Raw genomic sequence first — 25,900 nt, forward strand, 5'->3', positions numbered from 1 at the left:
GGAGTCTTATCGGTAGAGGGTCTACTGCTCACTTCAGCCAAGACTCTAAATACCGGCGTTAGAAAGATCCCATTGAAAAGATAGGATACGCAATAGGCGTAAGGGGATCTGCGGTATGGAAAAGTTGCGGCTTGAAAGTAAGCGGTACACCTGTCACGTTCTGCTGTTCCTTTAAATTACTGAAATCCAACTTCCTGTTTAAGTCTATAAAGGGAACTCCTCTTCCTTGCTTCCCTGCTTGATTATTATAGTGTATAGGGATAGTTAGCTAGTGAAGCTTGTATTTCCCTCTATCCTGGATTATAACTATTCCAAAAACTTCTCTTCATCACATCATCTGAACACATCAAATCAACCTAAACCTTCTAACTTCATATGGGACATTAACTTTTTCTCCTAACATCCAAATTCAGTTTTTTAAACAAAAATCCACCTGCTGCTCTGAGCGTGTTCCGTGTGCCTGTCAGAAATTCACACAGCATCATGACGTCACACGCTAACCGCAGCGCGGTTCCTTCTCCTCTCCTCCATCGAGTGTCGGAACATCTGAGAGCCTGTCTCACGCTTACATCGCGGACAGGGTAAACCAAGCTGGATCAACTCTCCCTGATCCCCCTCAGTGGAACCTTACTAATTCAACAGAACCGGAGGTGACTAACACAGATCCAGTCTGTCAATCACTGCAGTGGAATCAACCGCAAGTATTACTATTTGATAACAATTGTATCAACAGCCAAGTACTTATACAAACTGTGTTCATATTTATCTAATCCGATACTGTTGCTACTTACACTTTGAATTTCCACAGATTCTGAATGAGAGTTTTCTTTACCATACTACCGAAGTTGTTAAAGCTGATACACTAAAAACATTACACAACTTTACTCATTGTGATTTTGTGTCTCAATGTAAAGTTTACACATTCCATCCAATATCTGCTATTTGGGTTTAACTTCCTCACAAAGTTATATGTGAATGAAGTAGTAACAAATAGCTACAAACTATCATTATACATTTTAACATCACTTATCATAGAATTGATTGGTGAAACGTTACAGAATAATCAAGCCTATAAAAAACTGATACCAATGAACATGGATCCAGTAGCCATGAGTAATGAAATAACCACAATTAATCAAAAGATGGACTTACTGGCACAAGGTTTAAGAGAAGTACAAAGCGAAAACTCCACTTTAAAAAGAGCACTAAATGAGTTAATAACTCAGAAAGCAAATGAAAGGCCTGAACCTCAGGCTAACCCTCCTACTCCCTTTTCGGGTGACAGAGCCAAGTTTCGTGAGTTTAGAAACTCTTGTTTGTTACTATTTGCAATGAAACCCGGGACCTACTGTAATGACAAAATAAAGGACTGCACCACCATTTCATATTTAAGTGGAGAACCTAGGGCTTGGGCTAACAGATTTTTTGAATCCGATGACCCAATATTAAGTTCCTTAGAAAATTTCTTCCATGCTATGGCAGTTCTCTACGAAGATATAAACATATAGCAAACCGCAGAAACTCATCTGCGTTCCCTCAGACAGGGCAAAAGAGCCGTCGAAGACTACATGGCTGAATTTCAGCTATGGAGTACTGATTCACAATGGAACTCCATCTCTCTTAAAAATCAGTTCCGTTTAGGACTCTCTGAATATGTAAAAGATGAGCTCTCAAGGGTTGAGCTTCCTGAGACTTTAGAGGGACTTATCAAGTTGAGTATCTCTATAGACAGAAGATATAGAGAACGAAGGCATGAAAAATTCCAAAATGACTCTAACCCTAGGAAACATTACTCAACAACTCATGAAAAACCCGCTTCAACAGTAGTACCTATGGAAATCGGAACCATAAGAGGTCCACTATCGATAGAAGAAAAATTAAGAAGAAAACAGGCAAATCTATGCATGTACTGTGGAAATAGAGAACATGATGTTGCTACTTGTCCTCTACTAAACAGACCTAGAAAGGGTAAGATAAAATCATTACTTATCTCTGAAACTCATGAATCACTTACTCATCTAACTCTAACTCTATCATTACAGTGGGACCAGTTGCAGATCCAGGAACAAGCCACAATTGATTCCGGAGCTTATGGCAACTTCATTGATCAATCAATTGTTACAAAAAATAAAATACCCTGTGTGAAGAAAGCAATCCCTGTATTTGTGAGAGTTATTGATGGGTCTCAATATCTCAAAGAACCCATCACACACCACACTGTTCCAATACTCACTTTAACCAACACAGTCATAAAGAATTCATCACTTATGATATAATACCTAGTTCTTTACACCCAATCATACTTGGTTTCCCTTGGTTACAGAAACATAACCCAGTTATTAACTGGCATAATTGTACACTCACCTTTGATTCCACATTCTGTTCACAAACATGTTTTCCATATGTTTCAATTAATCATTTAGATCCGTTATTACCAAAACAATACAGTAATTTTTCTGATGTTTTCAATCTTAAAAGTGCAGAAAACCTTCCACCTCATCGATCCTTCGATTGCCCTATTGATCTCAAGGAAGACGCTATACTGCCAACTAACCGCATTTTTCCTTTATCACAAAAGGAACTACAACATTTACGTGAATACCTCGATGAAAATCTCAGAAAAGGTTTTATTTCACCATCATCATCTACAATTGCTTCTGCCCTCTTTTTCGTAACCAACAAAGACGGAACCCTACGCCCCATTATTGACTACAGAGCATTAAATGCAATAACTATAAAAAATCGCTATCCACTTCCTCTAATACCAGAGTTGTTAGAACGTCTAGCTGGGGCCACCATTTTTACTAAACTGGACCTGAAAGGGGCTTACAATCTCATCCGAATGAGACCTGGTGATGAGTGGAAAACAGCATTTAAGACCCGTTATGGATTATATCAGTATAATGTTATGCCTTTCGGTCTCACTAACGCTCCCGCCACCTTTCAATTCTTCATAAATGAGATATTTAAAGATCTTATGGATATATGTGTTATAGTATATCTCGATGACATCCTCATTTATTCTAAGAATTTGTCGGAACATCAAAAACATGTGAGGTGGGCGCTATCTACTTTGCGGCAACATCATCTTTACGCTAAGATGGAGAAATGCTATTTTCATCAAAACACTATCAAATTCCTTGGTTACATTATTTCACCAACTGGAATCCAAATGGATCCTGAAAAGATCACTTCTATACTCAACTGGCCTACTCCAACCAATGTAAAATCCTTACAGAGATTCCTTGGGTTTTCCAATTTTTATAGAAAGTTTATTGATCACTACTCCAGCACAGTACAACCACTTACTCGATTAACTGGGAAAAGCAAGTTTCAATGGAATTCCGAAGCAGAAAACGCCTTCCAAACATTAAAGAGGAAGTATACATCTGCTCCGTTTTTACAACTGCCCAATCCATCCCTTCCATACACTCTGGAGGTAGATGCATCCAATACCGGGATTGGTGCAGTCTTGTCTCAAACCAATCAAGAAACCAAGGAGGAACGTCCTATTGCTTACTATTCACGTTTGTTAACCCCAGCAGAGAAGAACTACTCAATAGGGGATAAAGAGTTGCTAGCTGTTAAGGCAGCACTTGAACAATGGAGACATCTGCTAGAAGGTTGTTCAACCCCTTTTACAATATTTACAGATCACAAGAATCTCCAATATTTGAAGGAAAGTAAAACCTTGACTTCTAGGCAGGTACGTTGGGCCTTATTTCTCGACAGGTTTAATTTTGTATTAACCTATTGACCAGGAAATACTAATGTTAGAGCTGATGCTCTCTCAAGAACTACAGAACCCACTTCCGAAAATATGGAAAAAGAGTTTATCATACCTCCTACTAAGCTTATTTGTACCTTAACTACGCTTCAATCCGATATTTTAGTGGCTCTCCAATCGGACTCATCAATACCCAACCACTGTATAAAGGATACCACAACAGGGTTATACACATATCAAAATTTAACATACATTCCACCAACTATACGGAATCAAATCATACAAAATCATCATGATTCTCCTATGGCCGGCCATCCGGGCATAACTCGTACTACAGAACTTATAAAAAGACAATTTTGGTGGCCATCTATGAAAAAAGATATTCATCACTACATAAATTCCTGTCTCACTTGTGCTACCAAGAAAAAACTACATACTAAACCTAGTGGTCTATTAACTCTGTTACCAGTACCTATGAAACCTTGGAGCATCATAGGTATGGACTTCATTGTTGATCTACCTACATCCAATGGATATACTGCCATCTTAGTAGTTATAGATCATCTGACTAAATTGGCACATTTTGTACCATTAAAACAAGTCCCAAATGCAACAACAACTGCAAAAATCTTTTTATCAAATATCGTGAAATTACATGGTCTTCCCTCCTCTATAGTAACGGATAGGGGAACACAATTTACTTCAAGATTCTGGCAGAATTTATGTCACCAACTCAAAATCTCAAACAGGTTTTCCACAGCCTACCATCCCCAGTCAAATGGTCTAACCGAACGTCTAAATCAGACTCTAGAGCAATATCTCAGGTGTTATATTAGTAACTCACAAGATGATTGGTCTGAATGGCTCCCACTGGCTGAGTTCGCTTATAATAATTCTGTGAATGATTCTATTAAACAATCCCCGTTCCATGCAACCTATGGATACCACCCTGTCACTTTTCCAAATCCCACCACTTCCTCCAACTCTCCTGCTGCTCAAGATTACTCTATGACACTCAAGAGAACTCTTGACACTCTTCGGGATCAATTGTATATTGCTAAAACAACCCAGAAGAAATATTTTGATGCCAAACACTCTACACCTCCTGCTTATGAAGAAGGGGATTTGGTCTGGTTGTCTACGAAGAACATTAAAATGTCAGTACCCTGTAAGAAATTAGCCTCTCAATATTTGGGACCCTTTCCCATCTCCAAAGTCATCAATGATAATGCAGTTCATCTCCAGTTGCCAGAAGACCTGCATATCCATCCTTCTTTTCACGTCTCGTTGTTGAAACCGTACAGAGGCGATCCGGATATTCAATTGCCATCTCCTACTGAGTCACTCTCACTAGTGGATGATCAACAAGAATACGAAGTGGGCAAACTTCTAGATTCCTGTATTCGCAATCGTAAGCTTGAGTATCTAGTGCATTGGAGAGGTTATGACACTTCCGAAGACTCATGGGTTCCAGCGCATGATTTACATGCCCCACGTTTATTGGCCTCTTATCATGCCAAGTACCCGTTGAAACCGGGTCCTGGTCCTGCTTCCAGGGGATCTTGAGAGGGGGGATCTGTCACGTTCTGCTGTTCCTTTAAATTACTGAAATCCAACTTCCTGTTTAAGTCTATAAAGGGAACGCCTCTTCCTTGCTTCCCTGCTTGATTATTATAGTGTATAGGGATAGTTAGCTAGTGAAGCTTGTATTTCCCTCTATCCTGGATTATAACTATTCCAAAAACTTCTCTTCATCACATCATCTGAACACATCAAATCAACCTTAACCTTCTAACTTCATATGGGACATTAACTTTTTCTCCTAACATCCAAATTCAGTTTTTAAACAAAAATCCACCTGCTGCTCTGAGCGTGTTCCGTGTGCCTGTCAGAAATTCACACAGCATCGTGACGTCACACGCTAACCGCAGCACGGTTCCTTCTCCTCTCCTCCATCGAGTGTCGGAACATCTGAGAGCCTGTCTCATGCTTACATCGCGGACAGGGTAAACCAAGCTGGATCAACTCTCCCTGATGCCCCTCAGTGGAACCTTACTAATTCAACAGAACTGGAGGTGACTAACACAGATCCAGTCTGTCAATCACTGCAGTGGAATCAACCGCAAGTATTACTATTTGGTAACAATTGTATCAACAGCCAAGTACTTATACAAACTGTGTTCATATTTTTCTAATCCGATACTGTTGCTACTTACACTTTGAATTTCCACAGATTCTGAATGAGAGTTTTCTTTACCATACTACCGAAGTTGTTAAAGCTGATACACTAAAAACATTACACAACTTTACTCATTGTGATTTTGTGTCTCAATCTAAAGTTTACACATTCCATCCAATATCTGCTATTTGGGTTTAACTTCCTCACAAAGTTATATGTGAATGAAGTAGTAACAAATAGCTACAAACTATCATTATACATTTTAACATCACTTATCATAGAATTGATTGGTGAAACGTTACAACACCTTTACCTGGCCAACTCTAAATACCAGCGGGCGGCCAAAAGCAGCGTTAGGACCCCTTAACGCTGCTTTTGACGGCTAACGCAGAACTCTAATTCAGGTTTTTTATGCGTCTGCAGTTTCTATAGTGCCGTAAGTCACTGGTGACTCCAGAAATTTGTACTTACGCAGATTTCTGGACATCGCTGGTTTGTCAGACTTACGGCACTTTAGCATCTGACGGCGCCGTATATGAGATAGCTCGAGTTGCGAGCTGAAACTACGGGTGGTGCAGGTTTCCGCGCTTGCGCCGAAACCTGTGCCGTATATCGGATCGCGGCCTAGGTCACACAAAATAAAAAATAAATTATCAAATATTTAATATAATTAATCTAAGAGCCCTATGAAACCCCCCCAAAAAATAAAAAATAAAAAACCCTAGCCTACAATAAACTACCAATGGCCCTTAAAAGGGCCTTTTGCGGGGCATTGCCCCAAAGAAATCAGCTCTTTTACCTGTAAATAAAAAATACAAATACCCCCTCAACAGTAAAACCCACCACCCACACAACCAGCCCCCCAAATAAAAACCTAATCTAAAAAAACTAAGCTCCCCATTGCCCTGAAAAGGGCATTTGTATGGGCATTGCCCTTAAAAGGGCATTTAGCTCTTTTTTAAAAGCCCAAACCCTAATCTAAAATTAAAACCCACCCAATAAACCCTTAAAAAAACCTAACACTAACCCCGAAAATCCACTTACAGTTTCTGAAGACCCTACATCCATCCTCAACGAAGCAGCAGAAGTCCTAATCGAAGCCGGCAGAAGTCTTGCTCCAAATGGGCCGAAGTCTTCATCCAAGCCGGCAGAAGTCTTCATCCAGACGGCATCTTCTAACTTCATCCATCCGGCGCAGAGCGGCTCCATCTTCAAGACATCCCGCGTGGAGCATCCTCTTCTTTCGACATCTTCTCCCGAATGAAGGTTCCTTTAAATGACGTCATCCAAGATGGCGTCCCTTAGATTCTGATTGGCTGATAGATTTCTATCAGCCAATAGGAATTAAGGTTGAAAAAATCCTATTGGCTGTTGCAATAAGCAATAGGATTGAGCTTGCATTCTATTGGCTATTCCAATCATTGGATCATTGATTGGATCAGCCAATAGGATGAATACTCAATCCTATTGGCTGATTGCAATAAAGTGTGTAGTGTCTTTTTGAAAATAAAAAATACTAGCATCTTTTGTTTTAACCTTTTAACGCCGTTAGAACGTTGTATTCCATCCAAATTTTGCTGGACTTTAGCGCCGATGGACGGAATACAACATCCTAATCGCTTGGCTTTCCTGATGTCACTGGCGCTTTCCTGAAGCATTTTTTAGGAGTTAAAGTGTGCAGGTGTAGGATGTTAGAAAAAAAAATGGCACTAAAAAGTGCCTTTACATTGCAGTGTATGGGGACTGTGTGTTCTCTATAAATATACAGGTATACCCCACTTATACAGTGGGTTAGGGACCGGAGCCCCGCCTTAAAGTGAAACAAGGCAGTTTTAGCTTTCTTTTCACTTGCCATTGTGTTTAAAAACTTGAAAACATGTTTGAACTAACATATATTAGGGGTGCCATAGTGCTACGTTTAGTTTAACATTAGCACAGCACAGTATTCAATTAGTATTCAATAAATACTGTACCTGTAAAATAGTGACAATTACTGTAGTAAAATTTGCCAGACTATAACACTGAGACACAGATTCCACTGTAATGCTTTAAACAAAATGGTGCCAGTCACTTTTCTCGCAATTTCACGAAGATTACAGCACTGTTTCAAAATCCTTGGAGGTTGAAATTCAGCTCCACAAAGCGCTGTATTAGCGAAGCTCTGTAAAGTGAAGCGCTGTAAAGTGAGGTATACCTGTATATGTATATTTATGTGTTAATATGTGCATATACACATTTAAACCCATAAATTCATTTACATATTTATTTCAATCTGCTGCCAATCGCTGCACAACTTACCCCCTTCGCTGCACTAGGTTCTCATACCATGTCTCACGGTATGAGATCAAGGCTGCCATTAAAGCCTATGGAAACGTGCTTGTAAAACCAGTGCACATTTGTGTGTGCTGGTATTATTGAGTGTAGCTCATATATCGCAAATATTAAATATTAGCTGCTTAAATATATATATATATATATCAAAATTGCATTGTTCTTTTTTTTTTTTAACAGTAAAACTAGGTAGGCTCATAAGAGCTCAGGAGTGCACGTGTCTTTAGTACTCTATGGCAGGAGTGTTTTGCAACATTGTATAACAAAGATACAAATAATGTTGCAAAACACTGCTGCCATAGAGTAATTAGACACATGCATACTCCTAAGCTCTTATGAGCCTACCTAGTTTTACTCTTCAATAGAAGATACCAAGTGAACAAAGCAAATTTTGATAACAGAAATAAATTGGAAACTTATTTAAAATTGCATGCTCTATCCAAATCATGAAAGTGTAATTTTCACTTTACTGTCCCTTTAAGCTATATAAATACATAAGAATGTAAGGTGCATACAAGTAGCAATAAGAATACTATACCTAACTTTTTATTTCCATCCATTAGTCTTGCTTGGAATAGTTAATATTACTTTTTTACTTTCAGAAACAAAGTTGGTCAAGAAAAAAAAAAAATTCTTACTCATGCTGAGAACATCAAACAAATGTTACTCCTGGGTCAGCTAGTAAGGGTAGTCTGTCTCTACTGCACACCTGTGATTGTAGGATATGGGAATATGGCAAACTTAGGTTCCTACTCACCTTGGTTGTCTAGGGTTTTTTATTACAACTAATGTTTTATTTCAGTGAGACAGCAGGGCAGGCGGTTCCCCTTGGTTACAAGCAGATACCTGTAGTGTACAGCATGATGGCGTGAATGGAATGTATGGATTTCAGAGAAATGGACAAGGGTTATATATGCAGAAACAGTTAACTTGCACAAATAACATCACAGGCAAATATATAGAAAAGGAAAAGAGTAATCTTACCCATGTGTTTAAAATGTTACATCACACTGAGGGGTCAATTTATCAAGCTCTGTATGGAGCTTGATGCCCCGTGTTTCCAGAAGTTATGAAGCAGCTGTCTAAAGACCGCTGCTCCATAACTTGTCCGCCTGCTCTGAGGTGACGGACAGAAATCAACCCAATCTAATATGATCGGGTTGATTGACACCCCCTGCTAGCGGCCGATTGGTCGCAAATATTCAGGGGGCAGTATTGCACCAGCAGTTCACAAGAACTGCGGGTGCAATGATAAATGCAGACAGTGTATGCTGTTGGCATTTATCGATGTGCGGCGGACATGATACGCTACATCGTATCATGTCCGCTCGCACTATGTTAAATATACCCCAATACATGTACTAAATAGGAAAGTACATGTAAAATTACTTTTAGGCTTAAATGCATTTTAAACACTAAGGGCCAGCTTACAAGCTGAGCGCTATCGTTTGCATGCAAGCGATATTGGGTTTTTTGTGATTGTTTGCACAAGTTAAATTCTTCTCGTTTTACATGTTTAAAGTAAAAGCAATCGTGCAAGCGCAATCACAATTTCTGCTAGAATGATTACATCAACCTCAGAGCTCTGGTTAACTGTTATGCAAAACACATCAAAAATACATTTAAATATACAGTTACACTCATAATAGCACTACCTAATAACATTTTTTAAAACAAAATATTGCACAAAAAGTTATAAAGGCTCAAAAATATGAGGTCTCAGGCAGGCAAAGGGCTTTAACATAGAAATGCATACATATACAATACATGTCTAAAGATGTGTGTACATATGTTTTTATGTATTTATATGTGCATCTATCTATCTATCTATCTATCTATCTATCTATCTATCTATCTATCTATCTATATATATATATATATATATATATATATATATATATATATATATATATAAACACATAAATACATATGTATAACATAGTAGATGAGGTTGAGAAAAGACAGAAGTCCATCAAGTTCAACCTATACAAACCTTAATATACATACAATAAAAGTTCCTGTTGAGATAAAATTAATCCCATTTAAAAAGGTGACAGATTTAAAACAAGCAATCATATCCCTGAATTCTGTTTTTAGCCAGAAATGTATATAAACAATTTTAAATGTATCTAAGCTATTGGCATTTACTACCTTCCTAGGTAATAAGTTCCACAATTTGATTGCTCTTACACTGAAAAAAACGTTTACGTTACTGGAGATTAAACCTCCCAACTTTCTTGGAATTAACAGAGCTTCCACCATCTCTGTATATGGGCCTTGAATATAGTTATATAAAATAATCATGTCATCTCTCAAGCGTCTTTTTTTCTAGAGAAAACAGACCCAGTTTGGCTAATCTCTCCTCATATCTTAAATCCTCCATTTCCCTTATTAGTTTTGTGGTCCTTCTCTGAACTTTTTCAGTTTGCAATGTCTTTTTTTGTAATTTGTCCCCAGAACTCCGCTCCTTTTTTAAGGTGAGGTCTTACCAGGGTTTTATATAGTGACAGAATTATGCTTTCCTCCCTTGCACCAATGACACTTTAATACATGCTAGTTGCTTATTAGCATTAGAAGCCGCTGCCCTGCATTGTTCAACCACCTTTAGCTTGTTATCTATAAGTATTCTCAAATGCCTTTCCTGCTCTGTGTTGCCAAGTCGAGACCCATTTAAATAATAGATTGCCTGCTTATTTTTACTTCCAAAATGTAGAGCCTTGCATTTTCCAGTATTAAATCTAATTTTCCATTTACCAGCCCATTCTCTGATTTTTGTAGATCCCCTTGCAAAGCAATTTCATTCTGCACCGACCTAATTAATTTACACAACTTTGTATCATCTGCATAAATATGATGTTGCTATTTATTCCTTGCTCCAAGTCATTAATAAAAATATATATATTTTTAAAATAGGGCCCAGTACTGATCCCTGGGGGACTCCACTGATTACCTTTGTAATTACGTGTTGCTCCCTGTCTTTTTTCCAGTTATTTATCCATGAGCTAGAATTTTCAGCTATTTCCAGTCCCTTAATCTTGTATATTAATCTCTTATGTGGCACTGTATCAAACACCTTTGCAACATCCAAGTAATCCAACTGATTCTTCTTTATCTATATTTTTACTTCCTTCCTCATATAATCTAATTAGATTAACATTGACATTATCTATTTCTCATAAAACCATGCTGATTTGAACTCATAGGGGCATATTTATCAAGCTCCGTACGGAGCTTGATTCCTCCGTGTTGGAAACAGAAGTTATGAAGCAGCGGTCTAAAGACCACTGCTCCATAACCTGTCCGCCTGCTCTGACAGAAATCACCAGAAATCAACCCGATCGAATACAAGTGGGTTGATTGACACCCCCTGCTAGCGGTCAATTGGCTGCGAATTTGCAGGGGTAGGCATTGCACCAACAGTTCACAAGAATTGCTGGTGCAATGATAAATACAGAGAGCGTATGCTGTCAGCATTTATCAATGTGCAGCAGACATGATCCGCTATATCGTATCATGTCAGCTCGCACAATCATAAATATGCCCCATTATCTTGTTTACACGAATATACTTATCAATATAATCCCTTATAATCCCTTCACGTATCTTCCCCAATATCGATGTCAGACTAACTGGTCTATAGCTTCCTGGATCAGCCCTGCTTCCCATTTTAAAAAGTGGCACCACATCAGCTTTATATCAGTCCTGAGGTACTATGCCTGAGGATAATGAGTCTTGGGAAATTGAGAGTAGAGGTTTGGTTATAACAGTGCCCTTGGAAAGTTCCCTTGGGTGTATTCCATCTGGGCCTGGGGTTTTATTTAACTTAATATTATCATTTTTTTCCTGATCCTCTAGAGATAACCCAGTTAATGGTATTGGCGTGTATGTTCTAGTTTGTTTCAAAGTATCTCCCATTAGTTCCTCTTTTGTGTATACTGAAAAAAATAACTGGTTTAGTACCTCAGCCTTCTCCCTGTCACTGTTATTCATTCTACCCTTCAGACATTTTCATGTATCTATATTTTCCTTCTTATATTTTTTGCCATTTGTGCACTTAAAAAACTTTTAGGGTTTGACTTAGAATCCTTTTTAATTAATCTTTAGTAGACACTACTATAAAAAATAATATGCAAAGACACTGATCTAAAAATCCAGTATAAAACCAATTAAAAACTTACTTAGAAGCTCCCAGTTTAGTTAGCTAGAACACCCACTGCTAGTGGTTCTATAGCAACAAAAAAAAGCAGACACTCCCCTTCCTCTGCATATGAAAATACTCTTTACACAAACAGGAGCAAGCTGGAGTAGGTATACATCAGTAGTACTGAAACTATGTGAAAATCAGTGCAATGTTATTTAAAAATAAGCAAAACTATACAATAAAACAAAAAGCTGTATAGGCTATATAAATGGATCATCTACAAATTATTTATGCAAAGAAACATCTAGTGTATAATATCCCTTTAAGTAGATGAAAACATGTAAAAGGATATTAATGCAATATTCATACTTAATAAAGTGTTATAATTTGTATATATATATATATATATATATATATATATATATATATATATATATATATATATATATATATATATATATATATATATATAAAATCATGTATATATAGGTATAAATATACATTTACTAAACTGGCTGACGCTGGAATCCAGACGCACCCTCCATCTTTCCTGCCTTTTGTTTAAGAGCCTTTCTGGGAAGCTCGCACACTACCGGAGCAGAATGCTCTCCCCGGCTATTCCCACTTCCTATAACCTCCGATCCAATAACAGCACATTATTTAGCTTGCCTCAATACAAAAAGAAAGCAGCTCGATCCTCCTTTTCCTATAGAGCGCCACAGTTATGGAATGACCTCCCACACACTTTCAAACCTTCCCCAAGCCTAATATCCTTTAAGAGATCCCTCTCTATATATCTCAAAACAGAATGTGCATGTCATGGTTGATTAAATATTTCCTACCTGTTCTATGTTAAATGTTTGCATATATTGTGTATTATTATTGTTTTTGTATTTTATTGTACCTATTGTATCAATGCAATGTTTTGTGGACCCAGGACATACTTGAAAATGACTGAAATCTCAATGTATCCTTCCTGGTAAAATATTTTATAAATAAATAAATAAATTTGTGCTAAAATCCATCAGATATATATTTAAATATGTACAGAACATTGGAATGTATAATATTTGCAGTAATTATATTCATTTTGACTCTTCTGATTTGATTCTGTATCCCTTTAAAGGGACATTAAACACTTACGTCTAGATTACGAGTTTTGCATTAACAGGGGTGCGTTGCTAACTTGCAATTTTTTCTCACCGCTCACTTCCCTGCAGCGCTGGTATAACGGGTTTTTATCAACCCGGCGTTAACAGGCAAGAAGTGAGCGTAGAGCAAAATTGTGCTCCATAGCACACTCCAATACCAGAGCTGCTTAAGTGAGCGGTGAGCTGGTTGTACGTGCTCCTGCACGATTTCCCCATAGACATCAATGGGGAGAGCCGGCTGAGAAAAAGTCTAACACCTGCAAAAAAGCAGCGTAAAACTCAGTAACGCAGCCCCATTGATTCCTATGGGGAAACTAAAGTTATGTTTACACCTAACACCCTAACAGGAACCCAGAGTCTAAACACTCCTAACCTTACATTTATTAACCCCTAATCTGCCGCACCCGACATCGCCGACACCTACATTATACTTATCAACCCCTAATTTGCTGCCCCCGACATCGCCGCCACCTACATTATATTTATTAACCCCTAATCTGCTGCCCCCAACATCGCCGCAATCTACCTACATTTATTAACCCCTAATCTGCCGCCCCCAACATTACCGCCACTATTCTAAATTTATTAACCCCTAAACCTAAGTCTAACCCTAACACCCCCTAACTTAATTATAATTTAAATAAATCTAAATAAAATTCCTATCATTAACTAAATTCTTCCTATTTAATTATTTTACTTACCTGTAAAATAATCCCGAAGCTAGCTACAATATAACTAATAGTTACATTATAGCTAGCTTAGGGTTTATTTTTATTTTACAGGCAAGTTTGTATTTATTTTAACTAGATAGAATAGTTACTAAATAGTTATTAACTATTTACTAACTACCTAGCTAAAATAAATACAAATTTACCTGTAAAATAAAACCTAACCTAAGTTACACTAACACCTAACACTACACTCCAATTAAATAACTTACCTAAATTAAATACAACTAAATAAATTAAATACAATTAGCAAAATTACAAAAACAAACAAACACTAAATTACAGAAAATAAAAAACAAATTACAAAATATTTAAACTAATTACACCTAATCTAAGAGCCCTATAAAAATAATAAAAACCCCTAGCCTAAACTAAACTAAACTATCAATAGCCCTTAAAAGGGCCTTTTGCGGGGCATTGCCCCAAAGAAATCAGCTCTTTTATCTGTAAATAAAAAATACAAATATCCCCCAACAGTAAAACCCACCACCCACACAACCAACCCCCCAAATAAAAGCCTAACTAAAAAAACCTAAGCTCCCCATTGCCCTGAAAAGGGAATTTGGATGGGCATTTCCCTTAAAAAGGGCATTTAGCTCTATTGCTGCCCAAAGCCCTAACCTAAAAATAAAACCCACTCAATACACCCTTAAAAAAATCCTAACACTGAATCATGAAAGTTTTTTTTGGACTTGACTGTCCCTTTAAGCAGGAATGAACAGTATTGGGACATGCTATCTATGGTGGAGTTTGTGACAGATTTTAGGATACTAAAAAGGTTTGTTTGTAAGGCATAATTTTATCAAATCTGTTTTGCAAAACACACACTCTTTCACCTGGTGTCATTTTCAAAGAAAATGGGCTTTTTGTTCAATAAAAGGCAATATATGCAGGATGCCTTCAATTCCTGCTTCTTCCTTTGTTGTAGAAGAAGCAATGCACTACTGGGAGGAGCTAGTGGAACACATAAGATAAGCTAATGACAACAGGCATATAAGCAAAGCCACCAATCAGCAAGTAGCTCCCAGTAGTGCATTGCTGCTCCTAAGCCTACATAAGTATGCTTTTAAACAAATGATAGCAAGATTATGAAGCAAATTAGATAATAGAAGTAATTTGACAATAATTTAAGAAATATATTACAAAAGGAAGCAAAATGCGGGCTGTATTCAACAAACCTTTTTGAATGTAGATTTCTTTTTTAATGATTGTAATGTGAGCAAGATTTATCATTGATGTTCTCCTATATTTGCGCCCTAAAAATGCGCACGCAAATTAATGCCCTTATTTATAATTTAAAAATGTGCCTAAAATTAAGTGCGACTGTAAAGTTCTCCTACTCAGTTCGCATTCACCTAGGAGCACGGGAGCGCCAAAAATGGGTTAAATTAAATTGTTGCAGATGTATTTTAAAATCAACTAGCTACTTATTTATCATTTTTTTTGCACCTATAGGGAACTTAAAAATCTCCTACAAATGTGTGCACTGATGTTCTCTGTAAGTACTGTGGTGAAACAGCATTAGAAATAATTTTTCTTTAAGCTTGTGTAGTGAGTGTTTTCTGATGTTGACAGGAATTTCTGTTGTGGTGGCTGGAAAGGCCAGAGGAGGAAGATTTTGCGTTTTCATATTTCAAAATATTGCTATCGTGATTTTGCATTGTAATATTCATATTTTAGAATACTGTGATCGCACTGTGGCAGATATGTTCTATATTAATATTAATATAGAGATATAATAATGTAGAACACGTTTGCTACAGTGCAATTGCAATATAATAAAATATGAATATTACAAATGCGAAATCGTGATCTCAATATTTTGAAATAAAAAGCTGGACATTTCTTCCACTTTTACGGCTAGATTACGAGTTCTGCGTTAGCCTTAAAAAGCAGCGTTAAGGGGTCCTAGCGCTGCTTTATAATGCCCGCTGGTATTACGAGTATGGCAGGTACAGGTGTACCGCTCACTTTTCTTCCGCGACTTTTGGCTACCGCAAATCCCCTTACGTCAATTGCGTATCCTATCTTTTTAATGGGATTTGCCTAACGGTACAGCTTCTACCTCCAAGACTCCTACCGCATAAAAAAGTCAGTAGTAAAGAGTTTTATCGGCTAACGCCGGAACATAAATCTCTTAACTACAGTGCTACAAAGTACACTAACACCCATAAACTACCTATTAACCCCTAAACCGAGGCCCCCCCCACATCGCTAACCCTTAATAAAATTATTTAACCCCTAATTTGCTGACCGGACACCGCCGCCACCTACATTATAGCTATGAACCCCTAATCTGCTGTCCCTAACATCACCAGCACCTATATTATATTTATATAATACCTACACTTATTAACCCCTAATCTGCCGACCGGACATCGCCGCCACTATAATAAATGTATTAACCCCTAAACTGCCGCAATCCCACCTCGCAAACACTATAATACATTTTATTAACCCCTAATCTGCCCCCCCAATGTCGCCACAACATACCTACAATTATTAACCCCTAATCTGCCGCCCCCAACGTCGCTGCTACTATAATAAAGTTATTAACCCCTAAACCTAAGTCTAACCCTAACACCCCCTAAGTTAAATATAATTTAAATAAATCTAAATAAATTTACTATAATTAAATAAATTATTCCTATTTAAAACTAAATACTTACCTATAAAATAAACCCTAATATAGCTACAATATAACTAATAGTTACATTGTAGCTATTTTAGGATTTATATTTATTTTACAGGCAACTTTGCATTTATTTTAACTAGGTACAATAGCTATTAAATAGTTAATAACTATTTAATAGCTACCTAGTTAAAATAATTACAAAATTACCTGTAAAATAAATCCTAACCTAAGTTACAAATACACCTAACACTACACTATCAATAAATTAATTAAATAAATTACCTACAATGATCTAAACTAAAATACAATTAAATAAACTAAACTATATTACAAAAAAACCCCACTAAATTACAAAAAATAAAAAAATATTACAAGAATTTTAATCTAATTACACCTAATCTAAGCCCCCTAATAAAATAAAAAAGCCCCCCAAAATAATAAAATTCCCTACCCTATACTAAATTACAAAAGTAATCAGCTCTTTTACCAGCCCTTAAAAATGCTTTTTGCGGGGCATTGCCCCAAAGTAATCAGCTCTTTTACCTATAAAATAAAATACAAGACCCCCCCAACATTACAACCCACCACAATTATAAACAAGTCAACACCAGAATGTTTGTTGTTTAAAAATAAAGATAATCCCTTTATTACCCATTCCCCAGTTTGGGATAAACAAAACTGTTATAGAAATACACTTTTTACCTCTGTAATTACCTTGTATCTAAGCTTCTGCAAACTGCCCCCTTATTTCAGTTTTTTTTGATAGACTTGCATTTTAGCCAATCAGTGCTCACTCCAGGGTAACTTCCCGTGCATGAGCTCAATGTTATCTATATGAAACACATCTTTTTCTATGCAAAAAGAAGCATAAATGAGAAATTTATCATACATTTTATATGCTGCAGCTGGTTTAACAAGTCATGGGAAACACATTCAGGGAAAAACAATTTTACAGTTAACTGTCCCTTTAATGTTTCTGTTTAGAATGCAGGCGGAAGTAAAAAATCATATTATTATTACTGTAATCAGACACATAGTAGTCTTACATTCACGGTGTGTCTTATTTTTTGTCTCTTATTTTCAATATACTGTATGTTGATTAGTTGCTTACGTTGCTTGAACTTTTATGGCATTATATATATGCTGCGCCATCTACTGGACATAATGCAGTGTACACACATGCTCGGTTTCAAGGGACATTTGCTAATTTAGTAGCCAGCACACAGAGGAAACCTAAATAAATGTATTAAATTAAAATACAATAATAGTTTATTAAAATACAATTATAATATTGCATTAAAAATGTTATAGTAAATTAAAAATCTAATCAAATAAAATATATTTAAGAACTTATATTCAATTGAAACAGTTTAGTTCAAATTATTTTTACATCTGAATTTAGAAGTCAATTGTAAAGGATGTTTTTACAACCAACTTGCATTTTGAGAATAGCCAGCTTGTTTTTTGTGTGTTTTTTGTTATCATACCATGCCTTTTTAGATGATATTTTAATGTGCAGACATCCAAAAGCTAGCAGATAAAAAAATGAATTTAAATTGTGTTGTTGTTTTGTTATCTATTTTTAAAAGCTGCAGATTGCTTTATTTTGAACAGGGTCTTCAAGATCATCAAGTTTGTACACAACTTATTTGTGGTGTAAATTGCAACGTTTTTGTAGCACAGTGCATCATACAACTTCGATATATATATATATATATATACACACACACACACACACACACACATACAGTATCTCACAAAAGTGAGTACACACCTCACATTTTTGTAAATATTTTATTATACCTTTTCATGTGACAACACTGAAGAAATGACACTTTGCTACAATGTAAAGTAGTGAGTGTACAGCCTGTATAACAGTGTAAATTTGCTTTCCCCTCAAAATAACTCAAGACACAGCCATTAATGTCTAAACCGTTGGCAACAAAAGTGAGTACACCCCTAAGTGGAAATGTCCAAATTGGGCCCAAAGTTTCAATATTGTGGCCACCATTATTTTCTAGCACTGCCTTAACCCTCTTGGGCATGGAGTTCACCAGAGCTTCACAGGTTGCCACTGGAGTCCTCTTCCACTCCTCCATGATGACATCACAGAGTTGGTGGATGTTAGAGACCTTGCGCTCCCCCACCTTCCATTTGAGGATGCCCCACAGATGCTTAATAGGTTTTAGGTCTGGAGACAAGCTTTACCAGTCCATCACCTTTACTCAGCTTCTTTAGCACGGCAGTGGTCATCTTGGAGGTGTTTTTGGGGTCGTTATCATGTTGGAATACTGCCCTTCGACCCATTCTCCGAAGGAAGGGGATCATGCTCTGCTTCAGTATGTCACAGTACATGTTGGCATTCATGGTTCCCTCAAGGAACTGTAGCTCCCCAGTGCCAGCAGCACACATGCAGGCCCAGACCATGACACTCCCCCCACCATGCTTGACTGTAGGCAAGACACACTTGTCTTTGTACTCCTCACCTGGTTACCACCACACGCTAACACCATCTGAACCAAATACGTTTATCTTGATCTCATCGGACCACAGGACATTGTTCCAGTAATCCATTGCCTTAGTCTGCTTGCCTTCAGCAAACTGTTTGCTGGCTTTCTTGTGCATCATCTATAGAAGAGGCTTCCTTCTGGGACAATGCAGCCATGCAGACCAATTTGATGCAGTGTGAGGCGTATGGTCTGAGCACTGACAGGCTGAACCCCCACCCCTTAAACCTCTGCAGCAATGCTGGCAGCACTCATACGTCTATTTCCCAAAGACAACCTCTGGATATGACGCTGAGCACGTTCACTCAACTTCTTTGGTCGACCATGGCGAGGCCTGTTCTGTGTCCTGTTAAACTGCTGTATGGTCTTGCCCACCATGCTGCAGCTCATTTTTAGGGTCTTGCCAATCTTCTTATAGCCTAGGCCATCTTTATGTAGAGCAACAATTCTTTTTTTCAGATCCTCAGAGAGTTCTTTGCCATTAGGTGCCATGTTGAACTTCCAGTGACCAGTATGAGAGAGTGTGAGAGCGATAACACCAAATTTAACACACCTGCTCCCCATTCACACCTGAGACCTTGTAACACTAACGAGTCACATGACACTGGGGAGGGAAAATGTGCTAATTGGGCCCACTTTGGACATTTCCACTTAGGGGTGTACTCACTCTTGTTGCCAGCGGTTTAGACATTAATGGATGTGTTTTGAGTTATTTTGAGGGGACAGCAAATTGACACTGTTATACAGGCTGTACACTCACTACTTTACATTGTAGCAAAGTGTTATTTCTTCAGTGTTGTCACATGAAAAGATATAATAAAATATTTACAAAAAGGGGAGGGGTTTACTCACTTTTGTAAGATACTGTGTATATATATATATATATATATATATATATATATATATATATATATATACATACATATACACATACTGTATATATACACACACACATATATATATATATACACACACACACATACTGTATATATACACACACACATATATATATATATATACACACACACACACATACTGTATATATACACACACACACATATATATATATATATATATATATATATATATATATATATATATATATACAGTATATATATATATACAGTACATATATATATATATATTCATCTTAAATTTTCTGTTTATATTCAGTATATGGCAATCAGGTTAACATATCAATAACTTTATTAGTTAAATTGGCGTGCCCATAAGCCTGAAGTCATATATTATTTTGGGGAAGAACATTTTAAGATGATTTAATTCTCAACAACACATCATATAAAGAGAACAGTTATTACTTAACCGACATGGACAAAACTTTCCAATTTCCTTTGTTCTATTGCTACCCTTTATTAAAGGTCATAGGATTTATCAGGAGTTTGCCGTGTCTAGAGCACTCTAAGGCACCAGTTTTGTTATAATATTTTTATTATCAAATTTGCTTCATTCTTATTCTTTGATGAAGAGATATCTAGATATTTAGCATGCACATGTCTGGAACACACATGACAGGAAATAGTGCTGTCATCTAGTGTTCTTGAGAATGTATAACATTGTTGCAAAGCTACTGCCATAAAGTGCTGAATACACATGCACACTCCTGAGCTTACCTTTTTGCCTTTCAACAAAGGATTATAAGAAAACAAAGAACATTTAAAAATAGAAATAATTTGTCGTTTACATTTTTATGTTCTATCTGAATCATAAAGTATTTTTTTTTGGTTTTATGTCTCTTTAACAAAAATGGTTCTAATAAAAGTTATTACTGATATTGTAGCAGCATACACACATATGCTGTGAGTGCCCCATGCACCAGCATTCAAACACCACACCATTTTAAAGAGTCAGCAGTGGCTTATATATAACACAAATGATGTATTCACTAACAAAATACGTATTAATGCCAGCTCTCTCTATGTGCATCTGCTGCAAAAACAGTTATAATGTTTACCGGAAAGATTTGTGCTAATATTACAAAAATGTTTCTAATTAAAAATGGTTTCATTATGTGTCACTTTAACCCTTTAATGACCACAGCACTTTTCCATTTTCTGTCCGTTTGGGACCAAGGCTATTTTTACATTTTTGCGGTGTTTGTCTCGCCATTAAATGGACTTTCAAAATATACCATTATTTTCATCATATCTTATAATATACTATAAAAAATATTATAAAATATGAGGAAAAAATGGAAAAAAAACCCAAAATCTGTTACACATCTACAACCACCAAAAAACACCCATGCTAAATAATTTCAAAATTTTGTCCTGAGTTTAGAAATACCCAATGTTAACATGTTCTTTGCTTTTTTTTGCAAGTTATAGGGCCATAAATACAAGTAGCACTTCAAAATTAGCGCTAGTTAAGTTAGAACACTAATATCTTTCAGGAATCTCTGAATATCCATTGACATGTATATATTTTTTTTAGAAGACATCCCAAAGTATTGATCTAGGCCCATTTTGGTATATTTCATGCCACCATTTCACCGCCGAATGCGATCAAATAAAAAATTTTTTTTACTTTTTCACAAATTTTTTCACAAACTTTAGGTTTCTCACTGAAATTATTTACAAACAACTCATGAAATTATGGAATAAATGGTTGTATATGCTTCTCTGGGATCCCCTTTGTTCATAAATAGCAGACATATATGGCTTTGGCTTTGCTTTTTGGTAATTAGAAGGCTGCTAAATGCCACTGCGCACCACACGTGTATTATGCCCAGCAGTGAATGGGTTAATTAGGGAGCATGTAGGGAGCTTCTAGGGTTAATTTTAGCTCTAGTGTAGTGTAGTAGACAACCCCAAGTATTGATCTAGGCCCATTTTGGTATATTTCATGCCACCATTTCACCGCCAAAAGCAATCAAATAAAAAAAAATTGTTCACTTTTTCAAACTTTAGGTTTCTCACTAAAATTATTTACAAACAGCTTGTGCAATTATGGCACAAATGGTTTTAAATGCTTCTCTGGGATCCCCTTTGTTCAGAAATAGCAGACATATATGGCTTTGGCGTTGCTTTTTGGTAATTATAAGGCCGCTAAATGCTGCTGCGCATCACATGTGTATTATGGCCAGCAGTGAAGGGGTTAATTAGGTAGTTTGTAGGAAGCTTGCAGGGTTAATTTTAGCTTTAGTGTAGAGATCAGACTCCCACCTGACACATCCCACCCCCTGATCGCTCCCAAACAGCTCTCTTCCCTCCCCCACCCCACAATTGTCCCCGCCATCTTAAGTACTGGCAGAAAGTCTGCCAGTACTAAAATAAAAGGTATTAAAAAAAATAATAATTTTTTTAGCATATTTACATATGCTGCTATGTAGGGTCCCCCCTTAGCCCCCAACCTCCCTGATCCCCCCCAAAATAGCTCCCTAACCCTCCCCCTCTGCCTTATTGGGGCCATCTTGGGTACTGGCAGCTGTCTGCCAGTACCCAGTTTGCAAATAAAAATGTTTTTTTTTTATTATTTTTTTTTATTTGTTTCTGTAGTGTAGCTTCCCCCCCACAGTCTAATACCCCACCAGCCAAACCGATCACCAAATAAATATATTAACCCCTTTGATCCCCACTTCTAACAAAAAACTTTCTGTAGCGTAGTGGTTCCCACCCGCTCCCTCCCCGTGCACGCGCCCGCCGGCCTCCCCGTGCACGTGCGTGCGTCCATGCGCGTCCCCCCGGTCATCCCCGCCCCGATCCCGCCCCCTTTCACATCACAAAGGCCATCGATGGCCGCCACCCACCTCCCACACCGGCTCCCACCCACCAACGAACGTAGCCGTTAATGTCCGGTGCAGAGAGGGCCACAGAGTGGCTCTCTCTGCATCGGATGGCTAAAAATGGTTATTGCAGGATGCCTCGATATCGAGGCATCACTGCAATAACCGGAAAGCAGCTGGAAGCGAGCAGGATCGCTTCCAGCTGCTTTCCACACCGAGGACGTGCAGGGTACGTCCTCAGGCGTTAACTGCCTTTTTTTTGAGGACGTACCCTGCACGTCCTCGGTCATTAAGGGGTTAAACACCCAATAGTTTAAAATCAAATGCATATTCCACCATTAAGACCAAGGACCCGAAGATCTAAACTTCGCAATTTCAGACGTAGTTTTTCTTGCCAAACCTTGCAGGAGTTGCCCTGGTGGAATGATCGTAAAAAAGGGGCATTCCCTGCGAGTGGCGAGATGTCTCTTATTGAAAGTAATGGAGCTTGATGGATAGGGACACTTAGCGCCACAGATCAAAGTTAGCAGTGAGCAGGGGCACTTTAAAAATTAAAGCCTGGACTCAGTATAAATCAATATATGCTTTCTGCATATAGCATCTTACAATCACCTATATTTTCAGCACGTGTTTTTCGATTAGAGTTGTATGTATTTGTAGTGTTTTGAGAAAAGATCACCACCTTTTAGTTGGCAAAAAAAAAACCTGTGAGATCTGTGGTGCGAAATTCTATACAGAATTACGCTGAGATTAGAGAGACAATTTCATATACGCCCATGGAACGCCTATGTGCATCCCATTTTACGAAAAAAAACAACAATTACGCTTTGTATTTAAAATTAAAAGTACTTAAACTTAAATTATTGTTGTTTTAAAAGATAGATAATCCCTTAATTACTAATTCCCCAGTTTTGCATAACCAACACAGTTATAATAACTCAAGTTTTACCTCTGTGATTACCTTGTATACAAGCCTCTGCAGACTGCCCCCTTACTTCAGTTCTTTTGAAAGACTTGCACTTTAGCCAATCAGTGCTCACTCCTCGGTAAATTCACGTGCGTGAGCTCATTGTTATCTATATGAAACACATGAACTAACACCCTCTAGTGGTGAAAAACTGTCAAATGCAGAGGCGGCCTTCAAGGTCTAAGAAATTAGCATATGAACCTCCTAGGTTTAGCTTTCAACTAAGAATACCAAGAGAACAAAGCAAAATTGGTGATAAAAGTAAATTGGAAAGTTATTTAAAATTACATGCCCTATTAGAATCATGAAAGTTTTTTTTGGACTTGACTATCCCTTTAAAAGTACGAATTTCTATGTAGTATTTGCACATCCAGTGTACTTAGATTACAATCACCTAGATTTGGAGTTTTGTCGGTAAAGACCCGCGTAGCTAACGCAGCTTTTTTTCCCAACGCACCCTTAAGACAACGCTGGTATTTAGAGTTGTCTGAAGGGCTGCGTTAGGCTCCAAAAATGGGTGTGTTGAGCCGATTTTACCGCCACTTCAACCCTCAATACCAGCGTTGCTTACGGTAGCGGTAAGCTGGCAAAACGTGCTTGTGCACGATTCCCCCATAGGAAACAATGGGGCAGTTTGGGATGAAAAAAAACCTGCATTAAAAAAACCCAGCGTTAAGCTCCCAACGCAGCGCCATTGTTTCCTATGAGGAAACACTTTCTAAGTCTGCACCTAACACCCTAACATGAACCCCGAGTCTAAACACCCCTAACCTTACACTTATTAACCCCTAATCTGCCGCCCCCGCTATCGCTGACACCTGCATTATATTATTAACCCCTAATCTGCCGCTCTGTACACCGCCGCAACCTACATTATCCCTATGAACCCCTAATCTGCTGCCCCTAACACCGCCGACACCTACATAATATTTATTAACCCCTAATCTGCCCCCCCCAACGTCGCCGCCACCTAACTACACTTATTAACCCTTAATCTGCCGACCGGACCTCGCCGCCACTATAATAAATGTATTAACCCCTAAACCGCTGCACTCCCGTCTCACAAACACTATAATAAATAGTATTAACCCCTAATCTGCCCTCCCTAACATCGCCGCCACCTAACTTCAAGTATTAACCCCTAATCTGCCGACCGGACCTCGCCGCTACTATAATAAATGTATTAAACCCTAAAGCTAAGTCTAACCCTAACATCCCCCTAAATTAAATATAATTTTAATCTAACGAAATAAATTAAATCTTATTAACTAAAGTATTCCTATTTAAAACTAAATACTTACCTGTAAAATAAACCCTAATATAGCTACAATATAACGAATAATTATATTGTAGCTATTTTAGGATTTTTATTTATTTTACAGGCAACTTTGTATTTATTTTAACTAGGTACAATAGCTATTAAATAGTTATTAACTATTTAATAGCTACCTAGTTAAAATAATTACAAAATTACCTGTAAAATAAATCCTAACCTAAGTTACAATTAAACCTAACACTACACTATCAATTACTATTAATTGTATGTAATTGTAGGTAATTTATTTAATTAATTTATTGATAGTGTAGTGTTAGGTGTATTCGTAACTTAGGTTAGGATTTATTTTACAGGTAATTTTGTAATTATTTTAACTAGGTAGCTATTAAATAGTAAAAAACTATTTAATAGCTATTGTACCTAGTTAAAATAAATACAAAGTTGCCTGTAAAATAAATATAAATCCTAAAATAGCTACAATATCATTATTTGTTATATTGTAGCTATATTAGGGTT

Source organism: Bombina bombina, chromosome 4, assembly GCF_027579735.1.
Source record: "Bombina bombina isolate aBomBom1 chromosome 4, aBomBom1.pri, whole genome shotgun sequence".
Taxonomy (NCBI): domain Eukaryota; kingdom Metazoa; phylum Chordata; class Amphibia; order Anura; family Bombinatoridae; genus Bombina; species Bombina bombina.